Source organism: Rhinatrema bivittatum, chromosome 11 (assembly GCF_901001135.1).
Source record: "Rhinatrema bivittatum chromosome 11, aRhiBiv1.1, whole genome shotgun sequence".
NCBI classification, from domain to species: domain Eukaryota; kingdom Metazoa; phylum Chordata; class Amphibia; order Gymnophiona; family Rhinatrematidae; genus Rhinatrema; species Rhinatrema bivittatum.
Window position 1 is genome coordinate 16,684,007 of NC_042625.1, and position 18,075 is coordinate 16,702,081.

Genomic DNA, 18,075 nt, shown 5'->3' on the forward strand with positions numbered 1-18,075 from the left:
ATGGGTATAAAATGCTCCTACCGTTTGCAGATTTTATATGAGTTGATGATACAATAGGATAACATTTTCTAGAAGATGGCAAACTATACATCTTGATGCAGAAGTACAAAAATATTAAATATTTATTTAATTTATTTAATAGCCTATGCTAAAAGTAATATCCCCTTTTGCCTTTGTTTTGTTTTGCCAAAATTTCTAACAACCTACTATAAAGAAGGCAATTATCAAAATGGCTACATCAGGGCAAAGTCCATGGACTTTGTCCCAAGTTTCAAAGGGAAATTACATCTGCACTTTCACTTTAAAGTCGTACTCAGTTTGGGATCATTTTCAAAAGAGGTGTCAGCAAGCCTGACGGCGTGTCATGCACTGCAGTGCTAGGACCGCCTGGACCTATCAGTCATCCACCTTTTCAAATATAAGTAACAAAGAATTTTTTAAAGCCTTTTTTTAAGCAATTAAAATAAAAAAGCACTGTATCTCTATCATTGGCAAACATAATAAGCAATATTTAGGTCAGAAGATCTTGATAAATCCTGATCTGAGAAAAGAAACGCAGATTCGAAGGAAAAAAAAATAAAAATTTTTTGAATATGAGTCAGGAGGTTAGAAATATGGGGGGGGGGGAGGGGGTTTCAAATGAATATTCATTATCCTTGTAAATCTAATTTGAAAGTAGATAATAATAAGTATATTTTTTTTGACCCGGCCCAATTAAGACAACTAATAGATAGCCGTACAGCAGAAACTAGCCTTACCTAACTGTCTAGTGATAAAGTAAGGGGATTATAGTCCTCCCTACTTTCTTGGAAGGAATTATTTTGCTTTATATAATTGTCCTAAATAAAGTATTGGATCTCCCTATTACTTTATGACTAATTTGCAACAAGGAATGTGTACAATCATTTTTCTTTTTATTCTCTTGAGTATGATATGAATATATAATTTACTAGAAGTTCTTTCCTGGTTAAAATGATGTGATTAATACTTGGTAATTGTTTTATATTCTTTTGTTTGTAATTTTTTGAAAATGAATAAATAAAGAATTGAAAAAAAAATAAATCAAAAAACAGTCCCAAGTGTTAACTGATCATATACCCAACACGGCCGGTGTTTCGCTATACAGCTTCTTCAGAGGTAAAATTAAATGGCTAAATTTTGTAGTGGACATCTCATCTCAGCTGGAATTCATAAAGAGAGTTAACACTTTAATTGTGGTTTATAATTTTCAAAAGCCCATTTGCGCGCTCGAAGTGCACTTACACACGTAAAGTGTATTGATAATTCAATAGCATGTATTGTAGCAATTTTCAAAAGTCTACTTAAGCGCCTAAAACCCAGTTTTAAACACGGAAATCCTTTCGAAAATTACCCCCACAGACTTTGCACCTGCTTTTTCTGCGGGTACTTTTCTTTGGAAACTAAAGTGTGTAGAGTTGAAAATTCAATCTAGGTGTTATAGTCCTCTCTGACCCCCAAACACTTCTGGGAATCTCAAAGCAGATAAAAGTAAACGCTTTGTCAAACGTGTACATGTAGCTATATTGAGGGAGATTAATTTTTATACAATCAATTTACAGGAAAATTGGCTTAATGAATTTTCAATGAGTCATACATAAATTATAGCAATTTTCAAAGTCCATTTATGCATGTAAAATCTTTTGAAAATTCAGCCCTATGGAGTGAATTTTTAAGAATTACACATGTAAAAGAAGCACTTTTCAAAAGCCCATTTATGCACATAAAACATTTTGGAAATTACCTCTTATGTTTCCCTAATTCACCTACATATTATATTAATGAAATTTTGTGGTTTTGCAATTCTTTGGCTAAATTTTGACCAGTCATAGAAACAGATTAAAGCCTATAGGGAAAATGTTCTCAAAAAAGGAAAGCAATTTAGAACTCTTATGAAATTATTTGTAGAGCGAGATATACATCTGTACTCATGAAAATCTATCAAATTCAGAGAGCTAGCTTGTCATGTCATGCTATGTTACGCTTTTAAACCGCTTTCCTTGAAACAAGTTCAACCCAAGACAGTTCACATCAAGCAAATACAGCAATCAAAATACAGCGTATAAATACAGTAAAAACAGACTGGCTGAATGTGACTATTAAGCTACGTGTACCTCAACGGGAGTTAAGATCAACTAATAAAGGATTATTAACGATACCTACTGTTAGATCAGCACATTTGAGTGAAGTACGAGAAAGGGCTATTTCTGTTGCAGGTCCGAAACTTTGGAATAGTTTGCCATTAGAACTAAGACTGCAGGTCAATCTAAAGAACTTTAAGAAAGACTTAAAAACATGGTGCTTTTTACAAGCTTATGGAAGTAACAGATTGATATTTAAGTCTGCAGTCTTTCAACTGATTTCTTTTATATTCTTAGCTATACTTTGTGACTGATTTCTTTTATATTCTTAGCTATACTAATGATAATTTATGTTTTTTAATAATTTTACTATTTTATTTTATCTTTTAAATGATTTTATTGTTTTATTCTGTTCTTAATTGATTGTAAACCGTAAAGATGGAACTTCGTGTTCCGGGTAACGGTATAGAAAAATTTGCATAAATAAATAAACAGTATATAATGCAGCATAAAAATACACAAGAACTGTAACCGCCTGTTAAGGCATAACTTGGATAACAAGGCCATATCTCACACATATTTCCTTGGACACTGCAGCTATTATATTAATTTATTTTCCAAGGTTTCCTGTGAGGGGGTAAGTTTCCTTTCAGGGCCCTCACATTGCTCTTTACTTATCCCATAATAGTCTCTTGTACACAGCACTGATAATCTTAACCTTTGAAAATAGCAAGGTCACTACTTATTAAGACAAATGAGAATAATTTGGTGGTTTCCAACTTTTTTTCTGAAGATGCAATGATGAATTAAATGTCTTTACAACTGTGTATTTAATTCTTAAGATAGTACAAGTTCCTTTTAATACGTTTGTGACTTTTCTAAAGTCTTTTCTTGAATTCAGATGTCCTTCCAAGTAAGGCCTGGATTTTCTAAGGTCACAGACCTTAGAGAATCTGGTGGTAACAGGGCAGGGGGGGGGGGGGGGGGGGGGCGGGCCTGCGAAAGCCGGCAGCGATTGCACCTATTTTTCGCCACCAGCAAAGTTTCTGCCACGTCTGCCCCAATGACGCCCCAACTCCTCCTCCTCTTCCGGGGGCCAACTCCACCCTGACTCCGCCCCGATCTAGCTATCACACGCGAAAAGGGACTTGACCCCCCCCCAAGTTCCTTTATGTATTTATTTATAAAATTTATAGCCTGAAAATCCACAGATCTCAGCAAATTACAATAAACACACACAGAATTAAAAGAAACATAACAATACAATATTAAGATGTTACAGTTAAATAAGACAGGATAAAAACATACATGCAAGGTACGATGGCTTATTCTCAACCACATGTATTACCGTGATCAAGCATGGAAGTGACCAAAAAGGTAAATTAGACTGGAAATGCAGAAGAAAACAGATGTGAGTTCAGAAGTTTTCTGAAGTGCAATCGGTCATTTTCTGCCTTAAGGACCTGGGAGTTCGTTTCATAGCTGATAGCCTGCAACACTAAACACGTGGTCATGACATTGGGCTAATTGGATCTTTTTAAAATCAGGGACAACCAGCAGATCTTTTGGTGTGGATCGAAAGGAACGGGTGGGGCAGTAGATGACAGATTTGAGAAAACCACTAGGTGCAAGGCTTTTAATAGATTTAAATATTGTCAGGATTTTAATTCTAATGCATCAGCATATGGACAATCAGTGAAGCTCTAATAGAATCGGAGAGATATGAACATGTAAAGGAGTCCTAGAGACCAAACTGGCTGCAGAGTTCTTGATGGCCTGTAAGGCCTGCAATGTAGACTGAGGTAATCCTTGGTAGAAAGAATTGCAGTAGTCTAGAAATGATATAATTAAAGCCTGTGTGACAAGAAAGATATCAGAGGTGTTTAAGAATTATTTAATAGTGTGAAACATTCAGAGTTTAAAGAAACAGCTATGAACCAGTGACTATTTGTGGGCACAGAGAGGACCAGTGGATGGGGATAGAATCAATCTCAGTCCATGAAAGAAAAAGTATCTCATTTTTACTAAGATTGAGTACAAGGCTGTTACATAACCAATCACTGATCTGTGAAAAACAGAGCAAACATTTGTGAAATGCAGCAGAAAATGAAGAAGTGATAGGGGAAAAAAAAATCATGGCATACAGTTTGAACACGGTTTGAGAAAGAAAGAAAGCCAGGAGTCAACATCAGAAAGGAAGGTGGAGGGGGGCCATCAGATGAACAATAGATGACAGCTCCTGCAGTATAGTGGAAAGTCAGATAAAGTAGACCTCTCACAAAGAAAAGGAATGGGCTTGAGATTGAAGAAGGGGTTGAAACCTGTAGGAGGAAGAGAGCATCTTCTCAACCCTGCCACCATGGCCTCCTGCGCTTGGTATTTGGGAGAAATGATAACCTCCATGACAGGAGTAGCAACAGAAGCAGAGTCCTCTGGAAAAAGCCAAGTCTTGGTCAAAGCAAGAAGATGGAGGGAATGAGGGATAAAGCGGTCATGAATGGAGGAAAACTTTCAAGAAATAGAACAGGTATTCCACAGGGAGCTTGAGAAAGGGAGAAGAGGCAGGAAGGAGGGAGATGGAGAAAAGGTTGGAGGTGTGATGGTAAGATAGTTTCCTTTGAGGGACAGGATTGTGATTAATGTCTCCAGCTGAAAGAAGGAGGAGAAGAGTAGGAAAAGATGCAGAGGTGCAACGACAGTGACAAGCATAAGATGCTCTCAGGGAAAGAGTTGAAGGCTGAAGGAAAATTAGAATATTTTGTAGCTCAAGATCATTAGACCGGGCAGAAGAGAGAATAGTTGGAGAAGTGGAGAATGTAGACTGTGGATTTGATGCTTGCAATACTTTCCAGTAGGAAATAAGATTGGGGAGGCTAAGCATCAGAAATAGGAGGAGTAGTGGAGCCATAGGAAGTAGGGAGAAGGAAACAATGCTGTTGGTCTGAAGTAATCCTATGGTATGCATTGAGAGCTGCTGCTTTTATGATCTACTTGTCGAAGGAGCCAGCGGATACCCAGTTCTCAATGGACTGTAGTATCCTGTGGGCCGATAAATTGTTTTGCTCCATGTTAAGGTATTGTAATGGTGTTTGGGTAAATAAAAGGAATGGCAAATGCACCTAAATCATTCTGTATACTTGACATACAACAACAACTATTTTATATGTTGACTCATAAAACTGTATGATAAAATGCTTTACAGTCACTGTGGGAAATACTGTAAATGTTGGGCAGAGGGTAAAAAGAAAGTGAGGAGACACAATGTGATAATCTAAACTTTGAATTATAGACTGTAAAGATTTTCATGCGGTTAATGGGAAATGTCAGAAAAGATGAGTTTTCAATTGTTAGAAAATGGGAAAGAATCAGTTACTTGGAGAGGAGGCGGCCAAGTCTTTATTAGGGTAGTAAATGAAAAATCTTGCATCAGCACTGCCAGGTTTCAAGAAGGAGGTGGGCTTTAGTGAATGATGAGGATGGAGGAGTATGCAGGAGCAGTCCTGGAATGTATCCTGAAGGAAAGGCATCAGGACATCACGTCCAGTGTCAGAAATCCAGTTATATGTTACCTACACTTAAAAGGTTTTGTCCGGGGCATGAAATTATCAAAACCCATTGTTCTTGCATTGCAAGATGATGACCTTAACAGAATTGGAAGGTCACTCACCCAGGAACTGAAAGGCTTGGAAGAATATTTCAGAGAATGGTGCCTTCATTCTAACCCGGAGAAGACCACCGTCATTGCTTTATATCTGTACCTGTGGTACCTGTGGTACTCCACTAATGACCTTTCTCCATTTGGAAAACTGACCATTTAGTCCTACCCCATTTCCTGTCTTTTAATGAGTCACCATTACACAAGAAGTGGGCCCAGCCAGTACCAAATACCCTAAATCGCTGCCTTAGATCATCATCTAGCTTTGCCAAGGGGGGTCCTATGTGGTGCTGGAACCCAAGACAATTGCCCTGATTCTCTCTACCCAAATTAGGCCCTGTGCAACAGTTGATTTAACGTATCCTTTACTGAATATTATGCGCTAGTGTGGAAAACCAGCAGTCATCCAAATAGCATAGATGTCATCCTGAACAATGTGATACATGTAGAAACTGGAAGCCTATACCACTGACTTAAATCTGTTGACTGTAGTACCCCCTTTCCCCAGATTTGTCATCCTGAAAAGTATTGAAGATGTACATCTGGATGACTGTGCTCTCATAAACCATTTTATTTTACAGTGCAAAAGCTTATTGCGACAGGCTTTGCTGTGTGGGACAGACAGAGGCAGGAACAGGCTAGTAACAACTTTCCCAAGAAATGCCTAATGATCAAATGAAGGACATTTTTGGTTTTGGTTTACTTAGAAAACAGTGATACAGATTTGCACGATTCAGGCCCGGGTGACCCAGAATAATGGAAGCTTGAAGTCAGCTTTGTTTGTGACTGCGGTCATACAGATCAAACTACTGACCCCATATTATACAAATTTTACAAAGGACTAAGGGTATTGCATTTAGCTTAATCAGAAGCTATTTCTTGGTGGACATTTAAGTTACTTTTATTGCACTATACTCAAGAAGAAGAATCAAAACCCATTAAAAGCAATCTGGTCCATAGTTATTTGCTTTTTCTCAACTGAGCAAAATCTGCTGCAGTACCTATCTCTGAGAGCCAACCTGAGCAATAACTTGTACAGACAGCATTAATGTGCTCAACCATTTACAAGTGCATACATTTTACTGCTGTTCATTACAGTTTGAGATAAAACATCAAGTGAAAGAGATTATCATTGAAAATCTCATAAACTAGCAATGTCACCTTGCTTGCATATTAACATTTTCTATGATCATCTTAATTGTGATGTTACTCTCTGCATTAAACATATTTCTATAACCCTGTGATGTGATGGAGATTATTTGGTGTAGACACCAAGGCGACACATTGATTTACAACACTGTCCTTTTAGAGAACAGTTTGGTACTTCAATGATGCTTGAATTTTTTTCCTTTGGAAATTAAAATATCTTTCTATAGGATAAAACAATTTATGGTTGATAGGACTTCAATGTTATTTATTTTGTAACCTCAGGATAATTGGGGTTATGCTTAAACAACTGCCTGGAGTATGTGGTTACTTTGGTAATGTGTACACTTATATTTTTTTAAGTGCACTATTAAATAAGTGTGCATGCTTATCTGAATGTAGAAATTGCTCACTTAGCAAAGCTTAAGTGGCAAATGGCTGAGATAAGTGCACAGCTGGATCAGTTGCTCAAGAATTTGTTTTGCCCACTTTTGAAAACAGATTTGAAAAGTTAACAGATTTAAAACTATCCTTGCAGGTCAGATTTACTGTCATTAGAAAGGCTTTCAACATATAGGGACCTATGTACTAAAGGGCATTAATTTTAACACCTTCATTAAATGCACATTAATAGGAGCATTAGCTAATGCTTATGCACTATATGTGTTAATGTTACCGTCAGATTCTCTTTGCATGCAAATTAAAATTATCTCCCCACCAAATTATTAAAATGTTATTATCTGAGTCTTGAAGGATTATCTCTGGTGTCAGTGCTGGCACGAAGATGGAGAGGATGTACGGCTAGAGTATAAATGGAGAGCCAGCAACTTTGCTAGAATAGTGTTGGGGTGAAAGGGGATTCTTACTATATGTGGTGGTGGCTTCTGAAGGCAGTGCTCTGTAGATGATTTATTTCATTGCAGATCCCATAATGCTGCATATTGGCAGGAGGTGCCTGAGAGAAGCCCTACAAGTCCTCAAACAAACTGGGAGTGACCTGTAGACCTTGACAACCCTGGCTGTCCTGATAGACTGCTTCATTGTCAGTGCTGTGTTACTAGACTCACCCTAGCCTAGTACCTCTCTTGTGGTTTCCCTTGCTTGTCAGCCTTTGGACTCTGTTCATAATAGTATTTGAAAATGCCTCCTGTTTTTATAAAGAGGCTCTAGCAAGTGCATTTTACTCTGGTAGCCTGTAGCATATGATAACATATAGGCATATAGTCTTTCTGCTATGGCTTTGTCATTACTTAGGGATGACAAAACCATAGCAGAGAGATTAAATGAATTATTTGCTTCGGCCTTCACTGAGGAAGATGTAAGAGAGATACCCATGCCAGAAATGTGTTGTACTTTGGACATTGAAGCGTTGGCCCTTGGTCGCTGTAAGAGATGACACCTCCCACAGGGCTCCGCCCTGTGGGGACTTGCAGCGATAGGCTAGCTCTAGGCAGATGGACACAGAGATATAGCTTTATTGTACTGCAACGTAGATGGTAACCCGAGGTTCGGCTGATGATTCCAGCTAGGAAAGAGGAAACCAGATGGTAATGTTCCGTCTGTAGGGTGGAAAAGGCAGTTCCACAGTCTCACCAGTCCTGCAGTGCAGGGTAGGTCGAGAATCTATGGAGAGATAAGACAAGCAAAGACAGAACTGGAGTGGCAGTACTCACTCTGATGCTGGTAGTTGTAGTAGGGGAGAGCCCCAAGGAGCAGAGGTCTCGGACGAACAAGGCCGCCGAGACGCGGGTACCTTAGGCGTCCTGGTAAAAGGTAGGCAACCCCGAAGGGTATATAGGAGCAAGGCAAGGGTCCTGAAGAGTGGGTACCTTAAGTGTCCTTGTTGGTAGCAGATAACCCCAGAGGGTAAAGAGGAGCAAGGCAAGGCCCCCATGGAGCGGGTATCTAAGTCGTCCTGTAGCGAGCGTACACAGATCGGGAGCGTCTGGTAACATGGAGAGATCAGCATGGAGGATTCTTTGCTAACTCATATTAGGAATCGTGAATGGAGTTTAAATACCAGAGCTAGTGACATCATGCAGTGGGGATGCCCCAGAGGTTCCCGCCATGACACACGTAAAGGACGGGGCTGCGCGCATGTGCCCTAGGTGACTCCTGGAGAAAGATGGCGAACGCAATTGCCCATGCCAGACAGGGAATGCCAGAGGGTTCGGTGTGGAGAAGCGGAGGCAGCCATCTTACCAAAATGGACTGAGTCAGGCAGAAAAAAGTTAAACAACAGAGGGCGCAGTCGTCTGCGACCGACGGGCGCAACAAAATGATATTCAAAGGTGATGATTCAGCAGAACTTAAACAAATCTCAGTGTACCTGAAAGATGTAGGGCAAATTGACAAACTAAAGTAGCAAATCACCTAGGCCAGATGGTATACATCCCAGAATGCTGAAAGAACTGAAAAAAATTGTGGAATTGCTATTAGTAATTTATAAACTATAATTAAAATAGTCTATGGTACCTGAAGACTGGAGGGTTGCCAATGTAACGCCAATTTTTAAAAAGGGACCTAGGAAACTACAGACTAGTGAGTCTGAAGTCTGTGCCATGCAAAATGGTAGAAACTATAAAAAAACAAAATTGCTGAACATGTAGATAAACATAGTTAATGGGACAAAGCCAACATGAAGTCTTGCTCACAAATTTGCTACATATATTGAGGGCTTAAATAAGCATGTGGTTAAAGGTGAACCAGTTGATATAGTATACCTGGATTTCCAGAAAGCATTTGACAAAGTCCCTCATGAGAGATTTCTTAGGAAATTAAAAAGTCATGGGATGGGGGCAATGTCCTATTGAGGATTGACAACTGGTTAAAAGATAAAGAACAGAGAATAGGGCTAAATGGTAAATTTTCCCAATGGAGAAAGGTGAATAGTGGAGTGCCCCAGGGCTCTGTCTAGGACCACTGCTTTTTAATATATTTATAAACAACCTGGAAATAGGAACAAGGAGTGAGGTGATAAAATATTCCAATGTCACAAAATTATTCAAAGTTGTTAAATCACAAGAGGATTGTTAAAAATTGTAAGAAGACATTGCAAAACTGTGAGACTGGGCATGCAAATGAAATTTAATGTGGACAAGTACATAGTGATGCACTTGTTTATTTACAAAAATTTATATTCCACCCCCTCAACAGATATACTGTTCAAGGCAGATTACAACATAATAAAAAACGATTCTACATTCACAATAAAACAATATTATTAATAAAATAATATAACATCAAATAAAAGCATAATCAATCACGAACACAATCTAATCAAAAGCCTCACTGAACAAATGTGGCTTTAACGCCTTCCTAAAACATTTATAATCTGATTGTAGCCACAAACTCCCTGGAAGACTATTCCAAAGGAAGAGGGGGCCACAAAAGAAAAAGCCGTTGGCTTGATGGACCTTTGGTCTGACCCAGTATGGAAAATATTATTTACTTATGTACTTATGTAACTTGTAATGTATGTTAAGGATGGGGGGCTGGGAAGGCAGGAACTCATTCAGACCAAGGCAGTCTACTTCCTGCTTCCCTCAACAATAGAAGATATCTGGCAATTTTGGGCTTCTGTGGCCAGGATGGCACCTACTCTAATGGGACTACATAAAGGAGAGGAGTCTGGCTATTCCCAGTTTTCATCAGATGAGGTGGAGCCTACATGAACCTACAGCCAGGACGGTGGAAGACAGTAAAAGAAGGTGACTTCTGATAGCCACCTTGGTCGAAGATTAGTTTCTAGGGCCAGCCCTAAAATAGTGTGCTTTTGGAGGTGTCACTGTGTGCCTTAATTGTTTGTTTGGATTAATCATGGTGAACAGTTGTAAATAAATTCTAGAGCTGACTGTATAGCAGTGCAAGGCTGGATGACAAGCTGGGAGGAGGTGCCATATCCACCTTCCGCTCAGCCTGGCGGGAGGAAGAGGGCTTGCAGGGCCATGTCAGTCCCTCCACCAACCTTTTACATTTGGGTGGAAGGAAGCGGTAGGTCACAAGGGCTGTTGGCCTTTTCATCCACTTTTACCTTTGTGTGGGAGAAGTAAAAGCTTTGGCCAGCCAGATTTATGCCTGTTATGGAAGCATCTAGATTTAGCCATTCAAGTTAGGTGGCTAGCACTGAAAATCGGGGCTAGCCACCTACAGTAACTTTCTTCCTCTAACCCTGACCCCTGGGCCTGACCAGAATTTGGCAGGGTGAAAATAGGTTCTTAAATTTTGGTGCTCAAGGGAAGGAACATTTATCAGTTAGGTAGATCTAGGCCCCTAACTCTGAGCATTTGCTGTGACTTTAAGCCATAGGTGAGAATGCTGTAAATGTTTTAAATAAAAACTTAATTTTTTTTTTCTCCTAAGATATATATTTAAAAAAAATGTTGTCAATACCTCTTGTGTGTTTGGAGTATAATATTTAGCTTGAACTAGCATTAGGATAGAAAAATAAAATGACTCGAGTTCCAGAATTACCAATTACTGCCAGAGCAATGAATGGATATGCACTGACTCTTTCATTTACTGTAATGGGAGAAGTCAGTTTATATGTGTATAGGGAGATATTTAAATTTCCACATATAAATAGTACTGATTTCTCAGAGCTTGCAGCCTTCCTATAGGTGCCTAAACTGACAGAGTTTCAGTTAGTACTTTCATGAAAACAGAAGAGTGGCCGACTTGTTAAAGCAATGGAACCAGTGAAACTAGCATTCGAATCCTACTTCTCTCACCAAGCCAATCACTGTATGTGCCAGTGAATAGTAAAAGCCCAGTGTGTGCCAAAATCGTGAGATATGTGAATATGTCAGGCCAGCGCACGCCGAATGGTTTTTAAAAGGCACCTGTGTACGCTTGTATCTCCCGCTACAAGCAAAAAAGGGGCGGAATGTGGTGTGGGCGGGGCATGGGAGTTCTTGCATCACCAAATTTGCGTGTAAATACATACGTGCACAGGCGCTCGCTGGGATCCCTGCTACATAACTTTACTTCTGCTCTGGAGGACATGTAAGTAATAAAATAAAGAAAAATAAATCGGTAGGGGTTTTAAAGGTCGGGGCTAACGGGGGACATGGGAGGCTATTAAACTAGGGAGGTTTGGAAGTCCTATCCCTTACCTGGGCGAACTGAAATGAACTGGAAAAACTGGCGTCGGTGCGTGTGTCTATTAAAATCCCTTCATTATGCAGTAGAAGTGGCATTTGTGTGCACTGATGTGCATTCATTTAAAATTGTGCACGCGGCCAGGCTATTTTATAAGATGTGCGCATGTATGCGTGATGTTATAAAATGGCCATGCCCCTGGATGTAGGCTGCCGAACGTGTGCACATGTGCACCCGCATGCCTGTTTAAAAGTAACTGTTTTAGATTATAACTTCTTTGAGGCAAGGAATTTTCATACCTGAATACTATCACCATTGTACATTTTTCATATATATATTTTGCTTACTCCTTTTCCTTAGTAGGTCAAGGTGAGTTACATTGCAGATACTATAGGTATTTCCCTATTCCCAGAGGGTTTATAATCTAAGGGCCTGATTTACTAAGCCTTTTCTCCCATTCTGCATCTTTGCAGAAAAATGCTTAGTAAATGTACTTGTGGCAATAGAGCAGAGATATGGCTAAGCAGCACTTTTATTTTTTCAGATTTATCCATCTATCTTACTTAACCGGATAAGTGTGAAAATCGCTACCTAGATGCTTTTCAGACTTTTCTAGCTAAATAACAGCAAAGTCACTATTTAGATAAATCGGAATTTATCCGAATAAGTGCCACTATTTATCTGGATAACTTGGAACTTATCCGGATAAGTAGAAGCAGATCTACAACTTATCTAGATAAGTCAGATTTTAGCCAGATAAGTATATGCAACTGGAATGCATGCATATTTGTAATTCCAGTTTTAAGGTGATATGCGAGTAGATTTTACACATGTAAATTAGACACATTTACTCCCTGTAAGTCAGCTTATATACGATGAGATTTACTAACATGCGCATGGCAATGAAATAATCAGTTTTACCAATTGGCCTACCAGTTCTTACAGTCCCTCTGCAGGTCATCGAGACCTTCCTGGCTGTTCAGCCTGTATCCCCCATTTCACCCAGACCCTTACCCAGTCATTGTTTAAATGTGGGTCTATATCTATATCAATATCTGGAGTAAGTGATTGCAAATATTTTTAAACCCAGTCATGGGTTTAAAAATATTTGCAATCACTTACTCCAGATATTGAGCAGGAGTAAATATATGTAAGTAAATTGCTCATAAAATACCTACTTACTTGAGAAAATGTTGGCTCTACCCTGGAAAGCTTCTGGCCTGCCCCTTTTTTACATGTACAAATTTACTCATGGACCCTGATTTATGCGTGTATATTGGTTTCTAACAGTATATTTGTGTATATTCTATTTTACACACGTAACTGTTAACTTTTACATGTGCAATTTTTTAAAATTCACATTTTATAGTGCACGTGCTTGTGCAAAGCCTATTGATAATTCAATAGCATATATTGTAGTATTTTGTAACGATAAGTTTAAAATAGCTGCACGCGCCCATATACATGTGCATATGGGTGCGCAGAAATCTCCTGAATTTCATAACCAGTACACATATGATATGCATGGGTTATAAAATACCTGCAAATGTACCCAGCAATCTGCGCACATATGTAAAAAAACAAATAAATTCATATTGCACGTATCCGATAAGTCTTAAAAGAGCTACTTATCTGGCTGAATAATGTAGCCGTATAAGTCTTAAATAGTGCTACTTATCCGGCTAAGTAACATAGATGAATGCATTTCAAATACAGTTACTTGGCCGGATAAGTAGCACTATTTAAGACTTATCTGACTATCTTGCATAGCCGGATAAGTAGCGTTTTTAAGATTTATGTGGCTATCTGAGTTATCCAGATAAGTAGCTCTATTTGAGACTTATATGTCTGTTACTTAGCTGAATAAGTAGCATTTTCCAGACTTATCTGGCTATCTGACTTATCTGGATAAGTAGCACTTTTAAGACATCTAGATAAGTAGGAATTTATCTGGATAAGTGGCACACAACTTCTATACTCATGTATTTTTATTTCTAATTTTAAAAATACATGCATGGATATTTTACCTTCATAATTTACATGTATTTACCCCTGTAAGATTGGTTTTACACATGTAAGTCAGGAGATTGTCTAACGTGCGTGGCAATGAAATTACAAGTGTTACCAATTCGTTTACCAGTTTGCCCACTCCATCTGCAGGTCATCAAGACTATCCTGGATCTTCAGCATAAACTCCCTCCATTTCAACCAGACCCCCACCTTGTCAGTATTTCACTTTTAAGATGTTTACAATCACTTACTCCAGTTAAGGAGCAGGTGTAAATATATGCAAGTAAGCTGCCAAATCTACATGTGTAAATTGCTTATAAAATATCAACACAAATGTAAATGTGGGCTATGCCTGAGATTACTCCTGGACCACTCCATTTTTACACTCAGGATTTACTCATGCACCCTTACTTACGTTTGTATGTTACAAGTATATGCTATTTACATGGGTATATGATGATTTTTATGCTCACAACCTTTTGAAAAGTCACCTTTCAAAGTTCATTTATGTGCATAAAACCCAGTTTTAAGCAAGTAAATCCTTTTGAAAATCACCCCAATGCCTTTTGATCTAAAAGTTTAACCACTCTTGCTAGAAGTGGGTGTAATCTATTAGAAGATGGTTTCATTTTTCTCAAAATTGTATCTACTTCATACTCTGTAATCTCCATAAAGGTTAAAAAAAATCCTTCTGTGTTAATAGTGCTTAAAGCACTGAAGGTATTTAGATTTCATTACAATTAAGATTGTTAGGTCTACCTGATTGCAAATAAGTATCCATACTCTTAGGCACTATAGACTGCTTCCCTGGACAGGAAAGGGGAGATGGTAGTCCCTTAAAGCATAATGGATTTGATGTATGTTTTCCTCAAAGTAATGTACAAAATCATCTGCAGTGATAGAGGATGGATTAGATAAAACACTCCCTTGATTTCCCATAAGCTGATTAACCAACTGATAGAGCATCAGCTTTGGACAGTTCTTAGTCTTGGATAGCTTTTGCTTTAAAAAAAAGATTTGCCTCTAAGATCATCTGCTTATATTGTTTAGTGTAAAACTAATATTGAATCATAATACTTTATTCTCTGCTCTTTTGTTCCAACTGTCATAGCTGATGGCACATCAGTTGAAGACCATTATGAAACCATGAAACTCTTCTTTGGGAACTGATAGAACAAATAATGGATGTTGATGCTTCCTCTAAATAGGGTTTCTACTTCTGAATCTTGCTTTCCAAAAACAAATTCTCAAAGTTGGGAATAAGTGAACTTACTAACTCTATCTGTGGAACATTTTGAAGTGTAGGTTATAACTTTAAAGGTTGATTTTAAAATGAGCATGCGTGCGCTCATACACGTGCATAGTGGTGCATGAGTGAGAATATGCTAGAATTTTAATCATTCGTGCACTCTTACGTGTATGTTTTAAAATACACCAACCACGCGCAAGTATGTTCCTAATTTTAACAGGTTACTCAAGCTCAGCTAGCACACATGTGTCTTCAATATGACCATGTCGACTTTAATGCTCATATGTCAGCGAATTTTAAAAAAGGTTCTCGTGAGGCACATTCCAATTTTGCAGTTAGTCCACCAGTTTGTCCATTTAATAGTGAGGTCTTTCAGACCTCTCTGGTTCTTCATCCTCTCACCCTATAAAACCTGAGATCTACAGATTTGCTCCTCATCAGGAACAGCAGTATATGTGCATGCAGGTGAAATCACCAGTCAGCCAATACCTCAACCAGTTCACCCAGATTTTCTCCTGGTCATTGAGACCCTCCTAGTTCTTCACCCTGAAATCCATCCAGTATACCTAGATCTCCCACCCAACTGATAGCAGACAACAGGCAAGTCTAATATCAAGTGGGCTAGTTAATTAGCTAGTGTAAAATTGCACAAATAAGTTGCCAAATGTACTCTCATAAGTCTCATAAAATAGCAACTTAAGACACGTTAACTCTTGGCCCAGCCTGGAACACCCCTAGACTGTCTCTTATTTGCATGTGCAAATGTCCACACTAAACCAAAAATACGTACGTACTTTAGATGAATCTAAAATAGCATATATACAAGTACAAACTACTTACATGCATATGTGCTAATTTTACGCTTAATTCAGCTTTGAAAATTCTTGTCTTTTGGCAGCAATTCAAACAGTCTCACATCCAACTCACAGTGGATTATAAAATGGTATAACCAGGACATTGGTTGTATAGGTTTAAAACAATCCTATCCTGTAAATTGGCCCTGACTATGAGCTGGAGCAACAACAATCTGAACATAGCTTATATCACTAAGAAAAGCTATACAACTCTTAGAAATATCTTGAAAGGAAGAATCCACCTGCAAATTAAAATCCCCTAAAATGATCTAGGTTTAGTGCTGATTCTGATATCAGATCAGTAAATTTAACAATGAACTATCAGCATCTGGAGGTCTATAAATCAAAAGAAAATTCAAGGGTGCCAGACCCATAATATGTAACAATTTCATTTTTTTTTATATCTATCCACGATAAACATAGAGCACTAGAACAGTCTGTTACCCCACCCCTTCCCTATGAACAGAGCCTAGACATCTGAAAGAACGGATATCCATTTGGGCATACTTGTTGTAAGGGAAGACAATCTCCTACTTTCACCCATGTATCCTAATAATGTGCAATTCATGCTTATGTATCTAATCATGAAGCAAAGGAGATTTCTTACTGTGATAATGTTTATTAAACTAATGTGCAACTTAATCAAGGAATGCTGCTCTCCATCCAAACTGTAATTTGTGGGAACGTTGACCAGGTAAATAAGCCTTGATTGTCCACCATATCTCCGATTCAGAAATTTCTTCCCCCACCATGGATAATGGGGTAAACTGTCACTAAATGCATTTTAAAACGATTAAAAACATCAGTAAAACCAGCCAGACCTTTCCCTTAAACCCACTTCAAAACCATGACCATTGTGACCTGACAGTGACAGAAATTCTAGGGATGTGAATCGTGTCCTCGATCGTCTTAACGATCGATTTCGGCTGGGAGGGGGAGGGAATCGTATTGTTGCCGTTTGGGGGGGTAAAATATCGTGAAAAATCGTTAAAAATCGAAAAATCGAAAAATCAAAAAACCGGCACATTAAAACCCCCTAAAACCCACCCCCGACCCTTTAAATTAAATCCCCCACCCTCCCGAACCCCCCCCAAATAACTTAAATAACCTGCGGGTCCAGCGGCGGTCCGGAACGGCAGCGGTCCGGAACGGGCTCCTGCTCTGAATCTTGTCGTCTTCAGCCGGCGCCATTTTCCAAAATGGCGCCGAAAAATGGCGGCGGCCATAGACGAAAAAGATTGGACGGCAGGAGGTCCTTCCGGACCCCCGCTGGACTTTTGGCAAGTCTCGTGGGGGTCAGGAGGCCCCCCACAAGCTGGCCAAAAGTTCCTGGAGGTCCAGCGGGGGTCAGGGAGCAATTTCCCGCCGCGAATCGTTTTCGTACGGAAAATGGCGCCGGCCATACGCGTATGGCCGGCGCCATTTTCCGTACGGAAAATGGCGCCGGCAGGAGATCGACTGCAGGAGGTCGTTCAGCGAGGCGCCGGAACCCTCGCTGAACGACCTCCTGCAGTCGATCTCCTGCCGGCGCCATTTTCCGTACGAAAACGATTCGCGGCGGGAAATCGCTCCCTGACCCCCGCTGGACCTCCAGGAACTTTTGGCCAGCTTGTGGGGGGCCTCCTGACCCCCACGAGACTTGCCAAAAGTCCAGCGGGGGTCCGGAAGGACCTCCTGCCGTCCAATCTTTTTCGTCTATGGCCGCCGCCATTTTTCGGCGCCATTTTGGAAAATGGCGCCGGCTGAAGACGACAAGATTCAGAGCAGGAGCCCGTTCCGGACCGCTGCCGTTCCGGACCGCCGCTGGACCCGCAGGTTATTTAAGTTATTTGGGGGGGGTTCGGGAGGGTGGGCGATTTAATTTAAAGGGTCGGGGGTGGGTTTTAGGGGGTTTTAGTGTGCCGGCTCACGATTCTAACGATTTATAACGATAAATCGTTAGAATCTGTATTGTATTGTGTT